Source organism: Falco peregrinus, chromosome 2 (genome assembly GCF_023634155.1).
Source record: "Falco peregrinus isolate bFalPer1 chromosome 2, bFalPer1.pri, whole genome shotgun sequence".
Lineage (NCBI taxonomy): Eukaryota > Metazoa > Chordata > Aves > Falconiformes > Falconidae > Falco > Falco peregrinus.
The window spans coordinates 124,788,533-124,792,597 of NC_073722.1; the positions used below are offsets into that span (position 1 = coordinate 124,788,533).

General features: G+C 42.1%; 1 long non-coding RNA gene across 1 annotated transcript; it reads right to left on the reverse strand.

Moving 5' to 3' along the window:
- Positions 1 to 430: 430 nt before the first annotated feature.
- LOC114012205 (uncharacterized) lies at positions 431 to 2,830 on the reverse strand. The gene is made up of 2 exons (XR_003554511.2): positions 2,426 to 2,830; positions 431 to 778 (listed from the first exon to the last, which is right to left on the reverse strand). It is a non-coding gene; the product is annotated as an uncharacterized LOC114012205 (long non-coding RNA).
- Positions 2,831 to 4,065: the final 1,235 nt, after the last annotated feature.

The following is a 4,065-nucleotide window of genomic DNA, read 5'->3' on the forward strand; positions in this document are numbered from 1 at the left end:
AGAACTTTTCCCCAGCTGCTGGCATGTGTCTTTACTCACAGATTACTTGCCAAGACAGGTCCTTTGCTTTCCTAAACATACCATTACTAATGAACAAATACAAACTCCCAGATCACTGAAAGCTTCTAAAATATTGCATGTGCTTCAATCTGAATATTCATTTATGTTCGTGACTACTGGACTAAATATCAATCACATGCCTTTAATCCCTGACATTTAACTAACAGTATGTGCCATCCTGATTTTTCTTGCTAGTCAGCTCATAGAAGTCAGCTGGCAACATAGGCAAAAAAGTAAGATAGATATGATCCATAAAATAAATTGTTTAAAGTTGTAATAGAGGTTAATGCTCAAAACCTCAACTAATGACCACAAAAAGCTCCCATTTTCGCAAGGAGCTCATGCCTGAATCACATGGCCAAGCAGCAAGCAGGGTTCTGAGTTCTAGCTCTTATACTTTAGTACAGCTGAAATGAACTCCATGAAGACAGATTTTCCTTGTAACTCCTTGAGAACTTACATGTCATTGCAGATATGAGTTATGCAGTCTTTGTTACACAAACTGTGTTGACAATGAAAATCCAGCATAGCAAAAGGATAAACGTGGCTGAGGAGCACGAGTCCAAGAACTCAGGAGATTCAGAATCCAGATCAGATCCAAAGGCAGGGATCCCGCCGAGCCCCAGCACTGGTCACCTTGGCACAGTGAGACTGAACGAGTGTCCACCCTGGTTTTACACTGGATTAGGAGCTGCTTCTCTAAATACAGAGCTTTTTCCTGTTTGGAAGACAGCAGTGATTTTTATTCTGACCTGTGGTGGTCCTGGCACATTCATTTTAAGAGATACATAAAATGTGGCTGAAGAAGCTGTAGTCTGTGGAGACAGAAACAAATACCAGCCAAGCCATAAACCAGCCTGGCTCTCCAGTGACAGTTCTCCAGGCGCTGCACTCCCTTCATCCTGTAGCTGGAAGTTAACACACATTTCATCTCAAGTCATGTTAAGCACGGCCATGCTTTTGCATGTGCTAATGTAATATTTAAAAAAGGGCTTGTATCAGATATCCAGATTAAGTCACCCGGCTCTCCCGGCTGTCTGCACACGCCTTAACCTTCATCCAAACTTTTTCCAGTTTGCTCCTGGTGAGCTGCTACTCTGCAGGCTGCAGCAGGTGTTCCCCGTAGCCTTGGCCAGCTCCGGGCGTGCAATTCAAAACACTTTGAAATCAAGTCTTTGTTCAGTTTGTAGGAATGCATTAATACAATAAAGCCTTAACAATTAGAAATAGTATCGAGTCCCCATGAATCACTTTTCACACTGTTTTTGCATCCTCTGTGTATGTTTGTCTTTCTTCCCAAGGCTATTCCCAAGCTATTGCTTTCCCCTGGAGCCCTATTAACGTCTATTCTTTGTATTTACTAACAGGAAGCGTGACAGTTCTGTCCTCACCAGCTTCACTCACAGACCCTCTTAATTATTAGCATCTTTTTTTTTTCTTCTTTTTTTTTTTTTCCCCACTCCTTTTAAGCTTATTTGGCAAGAATCTATGTTCCTCTATTCTTCCCGGCTAGCAGGTTATTTCTTTCTTCCTCAAGGTGCAATCTGGTTTCCTTTTGTTGTTAAATTGCCTAGTACTGATACTTTCCTGGATATTGTGGGAAAGAGTCCCGGCTGACAACCAACTTCTTTTTATTTCCATCCTGATTAGCAAGCAAATAATAAGTGGAAGCATAATTTACGGTTGATTTAAGCCACCTCATTCACATTTGGAAGGAAATCTAGGATGACTAAATCTTGAAAGGGAAGGCAGGATAAGCAGTATTAAGAAACTGTCAGGAATCGGAATGGCATTAAATGTTCCTGTTTTATTGTCATAGACTTTGGGTCTCTTGCATTAACACAAGACTATACTAGAGAAAGCTTTAATCTAAATATATGAAACCCAGAAAATAAGATAGAAAATCTGACCATGAAGAGAAAGTTAGACAACTGGCATCCTGCATCTCACTGTCTCTTGAGCTGACCAATATAATTTTCATTAATTCCTTGGCACTGATCCTCTGTTGACAGCTATTCTTTTTGTGAGGAATTTCTTTACATTTATATTCCAAACACTTTTGAGCAATTAAAAAAAAACCAAAACAAACCAGCAACCAAACAAAATCACAAAACCCCAAACTAAAGAAAAAGATTCCCCAACAACTATAAATATATTTATGCATATGTAGTGTCACTCAAATTCTTCAGAAACCTTTCCTGTCTGCAGGATGCTTAGAGCCGTCACTCTCCCATTCAAGAGCAGATCAAGGTATATGGCAGATTCAGCACAGAATCTCCATCACCCCCTTAAATTTTGAGGCGTTTGTTGACCATGTTCCAGCACAGTATTGATATCCAGCCTCGGGGAAGCTCTCTCATCTTACCTCTTCCTCCCCAGGATGGGCTTTTCCATTCCTTCCTCTTTAGGCTTCAAAATCAAACAGTCAAAGCCACATCAGTCTTCAGATTATCTTCACAAAAGCTGACAATCAACCAAACATCATTCTGAACATCGTTAACATTATTTAGCATTGCTTTTTAAAGATGGTTGGCTTTTTTTCCCTCTCTGTCAAATGTTAAAGCAGGAAATCTCTCCTTCCTGTTCTGCCCATATCAAAACCAATTGACAGAAGAGAATCACTGCTTTCTAGCCCTTAAACATTAACTTGGCCGTTTGTGTTTGTCTCTCGGCTGTATAACTTGTGGAGAGGTCAGGACTGGATTCGATCCCTGGCATAACTGCCAGCCAGGATACAGAATCGCTTTCAAACTTATTTCTGAAACTGAAATATAAATCACAATTAAAGTGTCATCCTGTACTTTTCCTAAGCTGCAGTTAACCTATCCTTACATCTCTGAAAATATCAGGCAGTTCCACTAATGGCTTTTATCTGATTTAGTCTGAAATGCATGTGCTGTTGAATTTTTTTGTCTGCAAGCAAACATTGCATTAGCTAAACCAGCCCGTGACACCAGCACGTGCCCCGCGCGCAGACCGACCGGTGCCTCTCACCGCCCTGCCCCCACCCTGCTCTGCTCGCAGAGGTCAGGTTGTCTCAGAGCACCAGGGACCAGCCACAACCTCTCCACAGCAGATGATCTGAGGAAAAGGCTCTGGCATTGCCCTAAGTCCCCTCACCCCCTCTCCAATCACCCTCTCTGATGCTGGAAAACATTTTTTGTGAGACTCTTCTCCTGAGTTTCAGCCACACAAACTCTTACCTTTGCAAAATCAAAGTTCCCGGGTACCTCAATAAAACAGTAACGCACGAAAATGTCAGCAGAGCATCGGGGTGGGGAAGACCCCCACCCCACCCCCCGACAACTAGTTTTTATTGGTTAGCAGCATTAGCTAAGCCATAGGACAGAATGTGTCAGGGGACAGATCCTGGAAGGAATGTTCAAAGGAAAGCTCCAAGGCAGCAAAAATGCAAACCCTGCACAAACCGCATGCATGCCCAAGCAAGCAGAGCTGCGCAAAGGTCCGTGGTGTGCATTGGAAACTCATCGTGGGCACATTCAAGGCTCCCCAAAGTCTCCACAATTAATCACGGCCTCAGCTAAGCTTGATTCAAGAGATGCTTTTAAATCGAGTGCAACTGGGCGTCTTAATTGCTCTTCCAGTTAAAAGTGGAATGGAATAATCTTCGTTTTGCTTGAAATGTTCCAAAGGAATTTTAATTTTGGAGTAAAACACAAAGAGTAATGTTTTGTTCTTTTCCTTGTTCCTATGTCTTAAAAAAGAGAGAAGAAAAAGGAAAACAAACCTCAAAAAAATCATAGTGGAAATATTTTGGGTTCTTCAATATTTAACAATCAGACTCACAGCAATCATTCAAATCCCACTTTGATCTGAAGAGCTCTAAAACTAAAAAGCTACACAGATTGAAACATCAAAAAAAAAAAAGGAAAACCCAAGCCCAAAAGCTGTGCTAATGCTGCACACAGCCCTGCCTGCTCCGGCACGGCACGCAGCACTCCGTGCGATGCTCTGCCACCCAGCCCCCGACACGCACAGTGGCCA